The sequence below is a fragment of the Lactuca sativa genome, chromosome 4 (assembly GCF_002870075.4).
Source record: "Lactuca sativa cultivar Salinas chromosome 4, Lsat_Salinas_v11, whole genome shotgun sequence".
NCBI classification, from domain to species: domain Eukaryota; kingdom Viridiplantae; phylum Streptophyta; class Magnoliopsida; order Asterales; family Asteraceae; genus Lactuca; species Lactuca sativa.
Genome location: NC_056626.2, coordinates 90,400,907 through 90,417,951, shown reverse-complemented (window position 1 = coordinate 90,417,951; position 17,045 = coordinate 90,400,907). Strand labels below are relative to the sequence as shown.

The window sequence follows — 17,045 nt, the reverse complement described above, 5'->3', positions numbered from 1 at the left end:
AGGAGGAGCGGGGATGGATTTAAACAGATACTCCCTCCGTCCCAAATTGATAGTCTACTTTTGACTTTTGAAGTCTTTTTTCTTTAACTCCAACCTTAAATATTTTTATTTGTGTTATATATTATTTGATAAAACTTATAACAATGAAAAAACATTTAAAATACAATATATTTATATATTTTTCATATCAAGTATTATCTATCAAAATCGAAAATATTTAAGGTCAAAATTGAAGAAAAAAGATTTCAAAAGTCAAAAGTAGACTATCAATTTGGAACGGAGGTAGTATGATCATTTTTGGCATCCAGTGCATCTTATGAATATGAAGGATTCTATAGTAATTTATGGACAATTTGTTTGTGGAACGCCATGGCTTCATTATGAATGTTGTAAAAAATATTAGTTAACTGTAGAATAGGAACCCCGTTTTGCAGTTTTGCAGGGTATGGATTTTCGTCTTTTTCAATTGATTCTTGTATCTTATGCGATCAATCCGTACCTAGAAAAAAATATGAATTGCAAGAAGAATAGAAAGCATATTGAATGAGGTTATTTGTATAATTTACCATCTTCAACAAAAAATGTTTAACAATTTTTGTTAACAATCAATAGTTATTTGTAGAAAAACATTAAGATTAATATATAAGGTTTGGAAACCCCAATAATGGCTTCCGGTTCTAAGAAATCCAGCTTGAACTTCATCAATAATACAAACACCACCTGGGGCCAATTCCGCTGCTCTCCCAACTCCCTACAATAAATATTTTGATTCCATAGTTGTAATCAAATTTGACATAACATAAAAGACAAACCGATGATACTTAGTTTTCATCCTAACCTGAATACTTTCAGCTATAAAACCAGCAACTCTTTCAGAAGTTCCATGATCAATGTGATATTGAACATCTTCAACATATCAAATCCCATCCGTCTGTACCTAAAGTTTGATTAAATTAGTCAAAATTATATCAGAAAGAAATCAAGAAAATAAAGTTTTAATGAATCTAGTGTTGAGAGTAGATTCAACACTTTCTACACTAAATTTATCATCAGTAGCATCACGATTAGGAAGGCCAAGGTCATAGGAAAGAGAAAAAGTTGAATACTCGTGATTCCTTTCCATCATTATTTGTTTTTATATTAATAACATTCAATTTTTACAGTTTTAGGATAATATTGCGCTTACACACTCTTTTTATAGTTAAAAAAATAACAATTTTTCCAGTTTTAGGACCATATAGTCCTTACACATTGTTTTTATATTAATAAATTTCTATTTTTGTGGTCTAAGGACCATATTGTACCCGCACACTGTTCATGCACAGATATTGCCCTACACACTGTTTTTATGTTAAAAATATTTAATTTTTGCATTTTTTGGACGATAATGCCCCTGCACACTGTTTTTATATTAATAAACTTATTTTTTTTACAGTTTTGGGACCATATTGCCCATGCACACTGTTATTATATTAATAAAATTCAATATTACAGTTTTAGGACCATATTGCCCCTATACACTGTTTTCATTGGGTAGTTTTTGAAGCTACGATGTTGAATAAAAAAGAAATGAAGGTAGGATGATATAACATAAAAAATAGATGAAAGTGTGTTGTTTTTTTTGCTATTATTAATCCTTTATTTTATGATGGTTATTGAACTTACGTAATATTGTAACAGCTCCAAAATCACTAAATGTGTCCGTCTCGTCCAACAATTTCACCATTCTGAAAATAAATTGACCGAAATGAAGGTTATTATATCAAAAAGCATCCAAAAAGTTGAGAATAAAAATTTATATATAAAAATTATTTGCTAACCTGTTATACTTTTGATTTTCGTTTACAATATCCACATGTTGAATCAAATGGTTACCTTTTAAGTGTTGAGGACCAATCGCCACTTGTACAAATTTTAAGCACTAATATTGTAGCAGCAACTGTATTGAGCATCACCTGGAATTAACATAAAAGCTCCAAATATTGAAAAGATGAATAAACTTGTGATTTTTTGAACCACGGTCAAATGAACATTACTCCATCCTCTATCTTGAGCCATGTGAAATATGTACACTCAATAAGCTATCTCACATAATCCATGTTTTTCCCACCCAAACATCATGTGGATTTTTGACTAAAAACTCAAAATCAGGGACCACTTGCAGATCAATCTGTAAATGTAAATAAAATCCATAACCAAATGTACCTTTCAAGAGAATCTGATCAGTTTCTTTCAGACATTCTGTCAAACATCTAACGTGCAAGTCAAATCATTAGATTGTGATAGTTAATTTGATGCATATACTCCATTCTAATGTGCATCTCCAAAGTAGCAAATGAAATAGATAAACCCTCAGTCATCCATATTTTGACTTTATGAAATAAAGTGAAGATGAACTATTAGGTTGTGTATAACCCCTAACATCATCCACCATAGCCAAAAGAATAAAAGATGGAATCTGAAAAGAATAGATCAGTATAAGCATTTATATAAAGTTCATACCATCTAAATAGTTTATTTAGTTCTGGGCATGTTTATGTTTTCCATATAGTGAACAACAAATTTTAGTCCATGTTCAGAGTCTAAAATCACAACATAGAAACAGGAAAAATACAAACTAAACATTTTACATATAGAATATTATACCTTTCGAATGGAGTAATCGAATGTATCAACGAAGTCTGATACACGAAGCATGCAATCAGGTTGTTGCATGTAAAAAAGATATTTTTGGTAAACAGAAAGCATACCAGCAGTGTTGCCTTCAATTAGAGCATGATTGTAGAAGCCGAGAAAAAATCAAACCCTAGAACCCATGGATTGAGGCGGATGAATCCAGTTAAATATGAATGAATCTGAAGTAGAGTGGTTATTAGGGATTAATAAGTTTGAATTTACCTCAGGTAGGCAGGTCCGGTCTTGATTGTTGATTCTTACTGCTTTCCTCTTGGAATCCAAGTGGTAAGAGTAAACGAATCTGTCGACCTTCGCCTCTGTTCTTCCTTCCCCAACCATCTCAATCGATAACGTTGAGAAGAGGCAGATGATGACCAAACCACATATTAAAATTGAAAACGGACGGTGGAAGTTCGCAGAGGCAGATGAATCGTTAGCATTATCATATCCAAAACCACACATCCGGAAGGCAGCCTTGCAATCGGTGAGATCCAACGGTTTGAGGAGGTTAGGTTGGAGGTGAGAGGCGACACAACAGTATCCTCGTCGATATCCATTATGTTCGTGAATGGGGGCTTGGTACAAAATGGAACGCATCGCAGAAATCACTCCCCAAAAGAAGCACTGATGAAAGAGGCACGATCTTTAATGGGATCGGTTCCAATGAGCTACAGGTGGAGAAGCACGCGGAGGAGACGTATTGGAGGGTAATGGCGGTGGTGTAACGAATCAACACAGATAACCCCTGGCGGGCCTAGAAGGATGATAAGGCTGCTCGGTGGGGGGTGCGGCTTAGAACAGCGGTGATACCATGTGGGCCGTAAATACTGTCCTAGGGTGCGGTTTGGTGCGGTCGAGACAGCAATGCGGCCATTGAAGACCGCGTGTGTTGATTGGTTGTGCCATTTTTCTTTTGATCATTCAAAAATTCATGTAATTTTTTTTTTACCGTATCATCGGATGAACCGGTGATACCATGGCGTACCCGCGCGATGCGGCGGTGCCAGATATTTTCAATGATGTGATTTATTTCCTTTTCATGTAAGATAGTTTTTTTCAATCTTTTGACAGATTGTTTTGTGTCGAATAGTTTCTAGTTAAGCGTGTAGTCGTGGGAGCGAAAAGTTTCCTTTCCGATATCATCTATTGCTCTAATTTTCCTTTATGGTTATTTAGTAGGGGTATGCCTAAAGCAAAAATCATATATAATGTTTGTCTTTTTGTGAAAACTTCGCTTTCGATATTCGATTTGAGATCGGTTCATCCGGTTTAATTGGTCGGACCACTTGAACCATTGAACCAGTAAGATGCCCAACCTGATTTTAAAAACATTAGTAAATATGATTGACAACTATCTAATTCTATTTGCGGTATACACCAACTGTAAAAATCATCGGCTATGAAAATGATAAATAAGAATGTCTAGGCCTGGCAATCGTGTCGTGTTCGGGTTGGCGGGTTGCGGGTTGGCGGGTTGGCGTGTCGAAATATGTCAACCCAGACACGACCCATTTAAAGATACAGGTCACGGGTTGACGGGTTTGGAACATAAACCCATATATGACCCGCCAACCCATTTATTTATACGGGCTCACAAGTTGATGGGTTCGTGGGTCAAATTAGGGTTCGTGGGTCCGAATTTTAGGCATTTAAGTCTTAAACATCCAAATGAAAATTAAAAACATTCATAGAAACATGTTACAGACTTGGCCTTATATGTTACGACTTATGACCTTAGACCATCCACCACGAGTCAGAATGTCAAAATAGTCAAATGGTCTATGAATCAATGGTATATATATTATATAATACTTATTAAATATTAATACCGATTCATAAATCTATTTAAAAATAAAATATTTTTTTATTAAGAATATAAACGGGTTGGCGAGTCAACCCATTTATTTTTTGAGAAACCCATATATGACCCGTTTAATAAACGGGTTGGCGTGTTGGCGGGTTAGTAGGTTGGCGTGTTGAAAAACTCAACCCAAACCCATTTATTTCGTGTCGTGTTGTGGGTCGTGTCACGTGTCGTGTCGAGAATTGACAGCCCTAAAAATGTCCCCAAAAGTGATTCTCATGCCACGAAAATACATTTAAAGTTATGTTTACATTAAAATGTATTTATTATTGATATATTGTATATTTATTGATCTGAGTCTAACAATGGTTAATATTACAATATGTGAAGGTGATAAATAATTAATGTATTATAATTATTTTTATAAAAAAAAATAATGGTCTAAAAAGCAAATCACAAAATAAAAAAAAAAAAAAAAAAAAAAAAACTTGGATATTTTATTCATAAGAATCTACAAAAAGCAAAAAATAAAAAGATAAGAAAAAAAAAAGAAAAAGAAAAAGAAGCGTAAGCAAAAAATATAGCAGGGTATCTTATGATAGTATATTGTTTTTTAGAAAAAGGCGTTATTTGGTGGGAAAAAATTAATAAAATTTTTTATCATTTATCCAAGTGTCTGACTTGTTGGAAAACCAAACGTTTCCATTGATTACTTTGTAACTTATTGATTCTTTCGACTTACAAAAATATTTTGAATAAAAACTCATTTTAAATGTTCCTATATCAAAAAAAATAAAAAAAATAAAAAATAAAAAAAATAAAAATAAAAAATAATAAAACAAAAAACAAAACTTTACAACCAACTAATAATTTTTGAACTTCAAATAATTCTAATGTCACTGTTGTAAAAATCCTTCTTAATATTTGAAAATGCTTAACAAACTTTACCTTACCAATGTAGGAAATCCTTTAATGTATTTTACCTCCCCAGTAAAAATATTTTACATACTATATAAGACTTTGCTATGCTTTAATCATCACATTCAGAATACTTATAACATATTTTTTTATTAGTTAGCAATAGTTGTACGTCTCAATGAAAAAAATACGTTCTAAATTTTGATTTTTTTATATTTTAATAAAAATAATTAAATAAAATTTATTAAAAATTCATTATTAAAAAATAATTGATTATCATTTTTTGTTAACCATGGCAATAATTTTTCTTAATCATAACAAATGGATTTCAAGATAACGATTTACTTGATAACTTTAATAATAAATAAAGAAAATACTCAAAAAAATGACATACATAGGGACGGATGCTCGAAAAAATCCACTAACTCTTCATCTTTTACTCATCAAATGTACTCAAAATCTATTACAAAAAATATAAAATAAAACGTGTTGTCTTTTTACGAATATTCAACTAAACATATAAATAATATAAAAATTCTTCTTAAAGGCCCTCTGATCTGATGTTCTGCATGTCCCCGTTTATCTTTCCTCTTCACCTCCTACACCATTCTCAATGCAAACAACTAAAAACATTCCAAAATAAAACAACCATACTATGATTTATGAACCATATAGACACGTAAATATTCAAATCTACATACAATAATTTACAACTCAGATATATACATATACAGATCTATCCAGATATGACTCAGATCTGGTGACAAAGACAAAGTAAGATGGTTATGGTGGCAGATCGGTGGTGATGACAATGACCGTGTTGACAGCGGTGGTGAGTGGTGATGTTGTGAGCGGTGGGGAGTGGTTTGATGTTGGTGTAATGGAGATAAACGTGATTGTGGTTGTTACTTGACCATAATGAGGTTACAAAACTGTTAGGTGGCCGAAAACCAATAGGGGTGCCGGTCGTGGAGTGTTGTTTCCGGTGAATGGAGGGGCGGCGGAGGTGCTGGTCGGGGGCTGGTGAAACAGTCTTGGTCTATGACATAGAGCTGATCTTAAGGTTTATTAGAGAAGAAGAACACAAATTGGGTTTCTAGAGACAGAAAGATTAGTATAAAAAAATAAGAGTGTTAATGGTTAGTGGTGATGCGATGTTGCCTGTGGTGTAGGAGATAACGATGGATGCTGTATTGTGTTGGGCGTTGATTTAAAAAAAAAAACAGACAAGGTGATTTTGTAAATGAGTTTAGAGGAATACAAGCTGGATAAAGAGGTGCATGATGAAAATTAAAATGGGGATTGGGTTTTGTAGAGGGGCTTTTTATATCTACAATTGAAAAAAAAATATTTTATTTTCATTGGTCATTTTTGGTTTACATGGATCATGGTTTTATACCATTAGACGTATTTGATGTAAAATTAATGGTTAAGATTTAAGCTTATTAGTTTTAAGACTTTGGTGTTAAAACTTTTAAACTTCCGATTATATATATATATATATATATATATATATATATATATATATATATATATATATATATATATATATATATATATATATATTTTTACATTTACACAACCTCTAAATACATATAAACACAATCATTTCATCCCATTTTCTTTGAAACAATGTCTTATTCCAAAAGACCTAGCAAAGGAAAAACACCAGTCAGAAACACCAACACCCCAATACCTTCATTTGATCAACCGATTTTCTCATCTCCGAATTACCACTACGGCGGTATGTTTCCTTGTTTTCCACAACGACCAGGGCAACCACATCCACAAACACCACCACTACCACAACCCGACCCAGATTTTAATCAATTTGATATTTTGTCCCAACCCGAGCTTGTTCAACAAACACAAACACAACTAGAAACGGTCGTTTCTGATTCTGAACCGAAATTTGTTACAGAAACTCAGCCTACTCGAGCAGCAACTAAAAGAAAAGAGAATGCGGAGGCTAGATGTTGGGAACCTTTGGAAGCGTTAGTGTTGGCACAATCTTGGATCGATATTTTAGAAGATGCAACGGTTGGAAAAGACCAAAAGCATGACCGCTTTTGGATTCGCGTTTTACACAGGTTCCATAAAGGAATGAACTGTGGAGAATACCGTTCAAAACATCAAGTGTACTTCAAATGGGGGAAGATGAACAAGGAAGTCATGTTGTTTAATGACTTGTCGAACAACATGAAATGTCAATGGAAAAGTGGAGAAAGCGATGAAGTCATTTTGAAGAAAGCGTTGAAAGTGCATCAAAAAGAAAATCTGAAGGCTTTCAAGTTTCTTGAAGTTTGGAATTTTTTGAAAGATAACAGGAAATGGTTGAGTAGCAAAACATCTGACCAACATATCGACAGTGAGTCAAAACGCAGCAGAACATCTGAGTCCGAACACACTGCATCAGATGCTCATGTTCAATTTGACCTGAACGAAGATGAACATGTTCCAGTTTCACCACCTTCCCGACCATTGGTAAGAGACAAATCAAAGGGCAAAGGCAAAGGCAAAGCGTCGGATTCAGATGATTTAAAAGAAATGGGAACCGACATGAAGGGTATATAAAGACAAAATGGACAAGATTTTGAAAATTGCTTCTGAAAGAGAGCTTCGGAAACAAAGGGAGAGCGACATGCGAATACTAGCGATAGACACGTCGAATATGACCGGGACCGAGCTTGAAGTGGTTTTGGCGATGAAGGAGGAAGTGAAAAATCGTTACATCAATCGTGGCTAATTTCTAGTTTTTTTTTCAAGTTTTTAATGGTTTCTTGTATGTTTTTTTTAAGTTGTAGGTTTTATGTTTCTACTTTGTTTTTCTAAATTTTTAGTTTTTTTTTTAAATTAAGTAATGTATGTTATTTGTATTTTTAATTAATGAAATATTATGTTTTTAAAATTATGTTTTTTTATTAAAAAATAAGTTTTATTAAATTAAAATAGTTAACAAAAAAAACAAACAAAAAATAAATAAATAAATAAAAGTAAAATTGTGGCACCACACCTTGGTGTGGCAAGAAACCACACTTGAGTGGTAAAAAGTGACATGACGCTTACGTGGCGGGGGAGGGAGTGTGGTTTCGGTGGCACCACTCCCTCCAGCCTAAGAAAAGATGGAGACGAAGGCGGTGGGTGCGCTGTAGTGGAATATCTTTGAGAAGGGTTGGGCGGTGACCATGTACACAAGTCCGAATATGATTGTATGAGAAAGCGGTAAAGCAAACACGTGTGTCTAAAAAGAATCGACAAAATGACATAAACTGCCCAAATAAAAAATGGTTAGCAATAAATACAGAAGATAACATAACACCACACACAAAAGACCATTTCTGCCCAAAATACCAAGAGTTCATTGTTCCTAATAAAAGTGATAAAATTCACAAACATAAAAAGTGTAGGGGGAGAAAACAAAAAACAATACCAAAATGGCCAATAGAGAAAATAAGTTGACCAATTATGATAAATACTTAGGAACTTTACTGTGACAACCCGTAACTTCTATCTGGTACATCTAGTCAGTTAATCTGAGTTAAACTCATTCCTATTAATTCCTAGCATTGATTAAGGGTTCATTTAAGCGTTCTACATTTGGGTACAACCAAGGTCGAGATTAGGAACGGGTCAACAAGTCATGTAGTGATGAAATTGGGTCATACACCCCTTTTGGAGGAGTGTACGGCCGTATACACCCCTCATGGCCACACACCCACCCCTATATAAAGGGTAGAACCATTTCCTTTCATTCCTTTAACATCTTGGCAGCACACAACACCAATTCTCTCAAGCTTCTTCAACCACAAACCCTCCCAAGGCTTCAAAGACATGAGTAATCCATTCCTTAGCTTGTTGTGCTTGAAAAACCACTTAATCTAAGCCTTGAATCATTGGGTCCCGTCATGTTCTTCATCTCTTTAAAGGAGTGTGGCCGCACACCCATATAAGCCTCACACTCCTAAAAGACCCTCCAAAATGAGAGTTGGACTTCCATATTCGAGTTGGATATTAATCTAGCTTTGCTACACCTTAGAATTGGCTTTTTGGACATCTTCATTTGGGGTGTACGACCGCACATACCCTTGTACGACAACACACTCCTTGTATGCGGCAACACACTCCCGTGTGCGACCACACATACACCCTAGGACCACAAACCCACTTCTAGGACCCTTAACTTGCACTACAATCGAGTATAGACCTAGAACACTTAATGGATGCAAGTATGGACCTTGAAAACACCACAAAGGCACCTCCCATCATGATTGTATGGCCGCACACCCATTGGGTCGTACACACCTTTAAGGTGGTCATACACCTCCCTCATGCAATCCTTTAAGGTTCTAGCACTTAGTGTAGGTAGTCCCAAGTGCTTAGAGTGGTTCTCCATCACATTTAGTAGAAAAATACCTTCAATTGACTCCTTTATGTGTCATTACATGTTAATTAGGATCAAATTGTGTTCAAGGCCTCACTTGAACATCCCGTATTCTGTATCAATCCTTCATTCAAATCGCCCGAGGTAAGTTCATACCCCTACGCTTTTTCCGAGTTTTTTTTTTTTTTTTTAAATGTTTTCAGGGGGGGAATACAAGCAGAAGTACAAGGAAACTTGTGCTCAAAGAATATTATTTTGTATAATATAATTATATTTTCAGTATGCTTTAACACGAAAAATAGTTTACCAAACGATTAAGAAATCAACTCGTAGAAACAGTTTTCAAAACTAGAGGAATGAACTTATGAATCAGTTAGTAAAATGTATGATTTTATAAAGGATTCATGTTAATAATAAAAAGATTTTCTATATTATTACTTGTAAACTTGTTAGTCTAAGTTGGAGACACGTCCTTGGTAACACTCCCACAGAATCCGAGTGTAGGACTAGCACTTATGACCAGAATCTCTTGTAGGGAGAGCGTGACTGTTGTGTATAGATCTATACGGGACTGACTATCCCGCACCTCGCTGCTAGCTACAGTGGGACCGATAGGTCTACAGGTGACAAAGTCATAAAGGATACTGGCCCCGATACGTGCCATATCAAGTTAATGTATGGTTATAAAACTCGCAACCTAGATAGCTGAGATTTACTTTTGTAATAATGAATCAAGTGAACTAACCTCAAAGTAATAACCGTTTTGATTACTAGAGAGTATTAATAATACCTTCAGGATTTAGTTCACCACGTATTTATTAGTTGTATTTATGTAATAAGGCTAATATACCTCACTAGGAGTAACCAGTGTTTTATTAAAAGGAAACTACGTTTATCGATATAAGTATGGTAGGTACTTGTACACCTCAGTTTCGAATGGATAACCAACCATCAACTTTTAGGGAAAATATAGGATTTTCCCGGGATAACTCGGCTTTTTTTATAAACGTATTTGTTTTTACATGTAACTAACGAATATTCATATTCACTCCACGACTCCTCGAATTGTACGTACCTCGTATGAATCGGGGAGTCATGGAAGGAATGGGTTTTCAAACACGCTTTTCATAAGAAAATAAAGGATTTTCTTGAGGAACACTTTTCAAAAGGATCAAAGAATCATTTTCCAGCAAAACTAAATGCTTATGACCTCACCAACTTTATGTTGATATTCTTTCAAAACTGCTTGTATTCTCAGGGATTTAGTAAACAGGTACTTCCAGGATTTTGGAGAAGTCGGCGCGTTAGAGTCACGTCTTTCCATTTAGTTTTGATAAGAACAAAACTTTGTATTAAGACAATGTAAACCTTTTTCATTTATGTCTTCAATGTTTGGTTGTGTTTACTATGCTTGCTATGATACAACTTTTGTGATACTACGCATGACGTCAACCACCCCCGAACGTTTCCGCCGTTCCGGTTTGTGGGTGTGACAGATTGGTATCAGAGCCCTTCTTTATAGCGAACTAAGTATACCGAACCTTACATGGTATACGGCTATAAATACTAAGGGGCCTAAGTTCTCTAAACTAAAAGTATACTTTCAAAAATAAGTATTTTTATAATAAAGTATACAAGCATACCTAAGTATCTGAACTAGTTTCGTATGTAGAACAAAACAAAAGTATTTGGATGTTGGACATCCCGGTTAAACCTGGACAGTTATGTAATCATGTCTAGTGTCAATATAGGTTGATCAACTATATTCATTCAAGACATGACCAACATGTGCTTGGGAGTGACTGTGGTGTTGCAGCAAGCCTAAAACTTACCTAGATACTAGAAAAATTCTAGAATCAAACATAAGGGTTAAAATACTATATGAGTATTTTAGGTTGCTATAACGAACGAACCAGAGACTTACCCAAGAATCTATCCCTCAAGAATCAATCATGTAGGCATAATACATTGGAATATTATTAGATTCAATGCCTAATAACCATCCCTTTACCCTTATCACAAGTAGATAGCATGGCCGGATTCCATCTCCCTGACGACCCGTACTTTCCCAACCAAGGAAATGTTGGATGGATCGAGGCAGACCCAGAAGAAAATCATGAAATTCCCTTGGGCGATGACTTTGCAGAACAATTCCCTGAAGAGGCCGACTCAAAATGTCACACCCCAAAACCAAGAACGGCGGAAACGTTCTGGGGCGGAGGACGTCATGTAAAGTATCACAACACAGTAAATGTAAATAAGCAAACAACATCATCCATTGCATTAAATATATAATTTTAATACAAGTGTGTTATGTACAGTTATAGACACCAAAAATAATGTAAATCAAAATAATAAGATGATGCGCTCCATCTTCTCAAAAGCTGGTCTCGATACCTGTCTACTGATGACCTGAGAATACAAGTTATTTTGAAAGAGTTTATCAGCATTAAGCTGGTGAGTTCATAAGTGTTTTAGTGTCGATGTTTGCTATCAAAACGTTTGAACATGTCTCAATTGTGAGTTTGTAAAATGTAAGTAATTGTTTGTAAGTGTTTGTACAAGTTTGAATCTCTCAGAAAAACCTATATTTTCTATTAAGCTGGTGAGTTCATAAGTGTTTTAGTGTCGATGTTTGCTATCAAAACGTTTGAACATGTCTCAATTGTGAGTTTGTAAAATGTAAGTAATTGTTTGTAAGTGTTTGTACAAGTTTGAATCTCTCAGAAAAACCTATATTTTCTATTAAAGTAGCCTTCTACCAAGGCTTAACTGTTTTGTATGCTCGTTTGTTGTAAAAGTGTGTAATTTCCCAAGTGTAACTATCATTTAACAAAATATTGTTTGTACATTAAAGTTTAAGTGAAACAATCACTAAAAGTATGTAATGGGTAAATTATTGTAGTACTGTAGTGTTGTATTATAGGAACTACTGCTGTACTAACTACCTTACACCGGATTTATATTAAGGTATCATGTGATAAATTGCACCATACTATAGACTGGTAACAACGACAACGTATAGTCGAAAAAAATAAGGTATGACGTTTGGCACCCGCAGACCTGCCGGTCCCGCTGTAGCTAGCAGCAAGGTGTAGGATAGTCAATCCAGTATAGATCTATACGCAAACTCACGCTCTCCCTTCAAGAGACTCTGGCTACAACTCGGGTCATGACAATTAAGGCATGCTCCCATACAGTGGATCACAATTGTTATCGTATTCGTGTATATGTAATGTAATGTTACTTGTTCTAGTATCGTTGTATATGTTCTCTTTCTAGTATAGTTGTATATGTTCTTCTAGTAGTAAGTATTGACTCATGAATGAACTGACTCGTTGATCTAGAAATTGTAGTAGTATGATCCTATGTTACCCCGATGGTAACTTACTGATGATGTACTGATAAGTATGAATATGGAAGTACTTTTATGTCTATATATGTATATTTGATATATAACTAATATTGAAACGACCTTCGGACGACTACCCGAAATCCCACCAGACCACATCTCAAGCGCGAAAAGGAAATAGAGCGGATGGCCTTCCTAAGCCCTTTAAACATTGTTTATATATCTATACATATATGGGCATGCAATTTATAAGAAGTATAACAAAGTTTAAATAAAATCATTTGATAAGTAAAAGAGTTTGTAAAATAGTTTGAAGTAAAACAGCTTGATAAACAGATTGAACAACGATAAAATCATTGGCTTTCTAGTTATTAATCGCATGTGATTAATGTAATCACATGTGATTGATGCAATAACTATAAGCATTTAACTTGTATCCCCCCATAAAGTATTTAAAACATTTTAAAGTGTTTCAAAGGTTAATTAAAGGGGTATGAACTCACTTGTGGTGAGTGGATTGGATTGAAGTGTCGGATACCGTGCTAGGTGGCAAACGGAGACTTGTTCACACGCACGAGCCTAGTTATCATATAATGAGCATATATATAACTAATTAGCCAAATAATAACTTAATGAAATAAGTTGGGACACTCAGGAACATGTAAACACTTTGTATAAGTGTTATAGGTCCTAATGGTTGCATCTAAGTGGTTGTGGGACAAGGCTAAAGGGGTTTAATGTACCAAAGGGCTTTATATAAGAGTTTACTACCTAATAAACCCCACACAAGGAGTTTACGGTCGTAAACCCTTGATTTTACGGCCGTGAACTCCAATCTTGGTGGTTTTTGGTGTTTTGAAGTGTTGTTTGATTTCTAGAATAAGCCTTGCTTGGTGGTTTAATCCTTTGGGTAGTTTAGGGCCTTAAAATACTCCTTTGAGGAGTTTACGGCCAAAATACCATTTCTTTTGGAGTTTACAACCGTAAACTCTCAAGGGATGGGTGTTTTAATTCTTTCAAGTCTCTTACACAAGTAGGATAACTTCTAGGCTTTTGTTTAAGGCTAAAGAGGACCCTAGGCACACTTTGGTGCCCTTACTTGGTGTTTATGGCCCAAGAGTGATTCCTTGGCCGTAAACTCCCTTTAAGGGGTGTTCTTGATGTTTAAAAGTCCATAAATTAGCTAGGATTAAATGGGTATTAAAGTCTAAAGCCTTAGGAGTGATTAGGGCACATTTAGGCCCTTGAATTTGGTGTTCACGGTCCAAGAGACTCTTGAGTCGTAAACACCTAAAGCTTGGTGTTTTTGATTGTTTTCTAGTCTCAAATATGCATACATAATATCCTAAGCTAGTTACCTAACAAGGAAATGGGACTAGATAGCCTTTAAGCTTCGTTTTGGAGTTTACTCCCCAAGAACGTTCTTGGGCGTTAAACTCCCGAATCACATATTTGACATGTAATCTATGTTATTAAGCATATAACAAGCATTAAATAACAACTAGAGAAGTGTACTCACGATTTGGGACGAAAACCCGAAGATCCGTGAGAGAGAAAATGGCTTTTCTCTAGTTGGAATTGTGAATAATGAATGAATTTAGTTCAGAAGTCTATTTATAGTCCTGAGATATTTTTGACAAAAATATTTTTATTCCTGAAATGATTTCCAATATAACAGGGTGTTGGAATAACAGTGTTGCACAAAACCGCAGTGCATCCACTCTCCTGATATTTACTGAAGTGTAAACCCTAAATTACTCCAACTTATACGAAAAGTCTGAAAATCGAATATGACTGTTATAACTTCTATTGAAGTGATATTGTTTGTATAGAATGGAAATTTCGGGTTGTCACATCATCCCCCCGTTAGAAGTAATTTCGTCCCGAAATTAGAATTTAAGCAAATATGAAGTTACAAATAACTAAGCGAAAAGATGAGGGTATTTCAGTTTCATTTGATCCTCACGTTCCCAAGTGAATTCCGGTCCTCGCTTGGCGTTCCAGCGAACCTTCACAATCGGGATACGGCTTTGTTTCGTCTGCTTGACCTCACGGTCCATGATCTCTACAGGTTCTTCCATGAAGTTGAGGCTCTCGTTGATCTCGATCTCGTTGAGTGGGATTACGAGAGTCTCGTCGGACAGACACTTTTTCAAGTTAGATACGTGGAATGTAGAATGTACGTTACGAAGTGTGTCAGGTAGGTCGAGTTTGTAAGCTACTGGGCCGACTCTTGCGAGAATCTCGAAAGTACCTCGGATTAAGCTTCCCACGCTTTCCGAAGCGTATCAATCCCTTCCAGGGTGAGACTTTGAGAAGGACTCGGTCTCCCACCTGAAATTCCAAAGGTTTTCTTCGCTTATCAGCGTAGCTCTTTTGTCGGTCTCTAGAGGCTTTCAATCATTCACGGATCTGAACGATTTTCTCTGTCATTTCCCGAATGATCTCCGGACCGGTGAGAGTACTTTGGGAAGCTTGCCCCCTGGCTAATTGGGTATCACCCACTTCAGCCCAGCACAGAGGGGATCTGCAATTTCGGCCGTAGAGGGCTTCAAATGGAGCAACCTTTATGCTCGTGTGATAACTGTTATTATAGGAAAATTCAACAAGGGGTAAATGAGTATCCCATGCCTTTCCAAAGTCAATCACACAGGCTCGCAACATATCTTCCAATGTTTGGATGGTCCTCTCACTCTGTCCGTTGGTTTGTGGATGGTAGGCGGTGCTCATGTCCAGCCTTGTTCCTAGGGAATGTTGTAGTGACTGCCAGAATCTTGAGGTGAACCTACTATCTCTATCGGAGATAATGGACATAGGTACACCATGTAGCCGCACTATTTCCCTAATGTATCTTCTCGTAAGCTTCTCCATCTTGTCAGTTTCTTTGATAGGCAGGAAGTGAGCAGACTTGGTCAATCTATCGACGATGACTCATATGGTATCAAGTCCACCCGTTATCTTGGGCAACTTGGTTATGAAATCCATAGTGATCTGCTCCCACTTCCATTCTGGAATCTCTGGTTGTTGCAGTAAACCAGAGGGCTTCTGGTACTCGACCTTAACCTTTGTGCAAGTAAGGCATTTACTTACGAAGGTAGCAATCTCTGCTTTCATATTAGGCCACCAGTATAGCTTTTTAAGATCCAGATACATCTTATCTGAACCTGGGTGGACGGAATACCAAGTGTTGTGCGCCTCGGTCATGACTAAGTCTCGGAAACCACCGTGCTTCAGTGTCCAGATCCGGTTCATGAAATATAAGGCCCCGTCACCCTTGGCTTCTAAATTCTTGTCCATTCCTCTAAGGGATTCACTCGTCACACTTTCAGGTTTCATGGCTTCAAGTTGGGCCTCCTGAATTTGCTCAGACAAGTGTGAATGGATGGTTATTCACAATGATTTGACTTTGCAACCAGAATATTCCTTTCGACTTAGGGCGTCTGCTACTACGTTGGCTTTACCCGGATGATAACGAATATCGTATTCGTAGTCACTAAGTAGCTCGACCCACCGTCGTTGTCTCATGTTGAGCTCCTTCTGATCGAAAATGTGTTGTAAAATCTTGTGGTCGGTAAAGATAGTGCTTTTCGTTCCGTACAAGTAATGTCTCCAGATCTTCAGAGCAAACACCACTGCTCCTAGTTCAAGATCGTGGGTCGTGTAGTTAACTTCGTGTGTCTTCAACTGTCTGGAGGCGTAGGCGATGACCTTACCTCTCTGCATCAGAACACACCCGAGCCCTTGATTCGATGCATCGCAATAGACTACGAAGTCTTCTATTCCTTCGGGAAGGGATAGTATTGGCGCGGTGCACAAGGCTCGCTTGAGCGTTTGGAACGCTCTCTCTTGTTTCTCTTCCCAGTCAAAGGCAACGCCTTTCTGGGTCAGGGTTGTAAGGGGTTTCGCTATTCGGG

At 36.3% G+C, this 17,045-nt stretch overlaps 1 long non-coding RNA gene across 6 annotated transcripts; it reads right to left on the bottom strand.

Moving 5' to 3' along the window:
- Positions 1-537: 537 nt before the first annotated feature.
- LOC111919610 (uncharacterized) lies at positions 538-3,467 on the bottom strand. Of its 6 annotated transcripts, XR_002859568.3 has the most exons (6): positions 2,899-3,466; positions 2,206-2,806; positions 1,876-1,955; positions 1,666-1,727; positions 839-937; positions 538-751 (listed from the first exon to the last, which is right to left on the bottom strand). It is a non-coding gene; the product is annotated as an uncharacterized LOC111919610 (long non-coding RNA). The 6 variants fall into 6 exon arrangements; XR_008231642.1 differs by having other exon boundaries at positions 1,666-1,955; positions 2,899-3,467; XR_008231641.1 differs by having other exon boundaries at positions 1,666-2,458; positions 2,647-2,806; positions 2,899-3,467.
- Between the last annotated feature and the right edge of the window lie 13,578 nt (positions 3,468-17,045).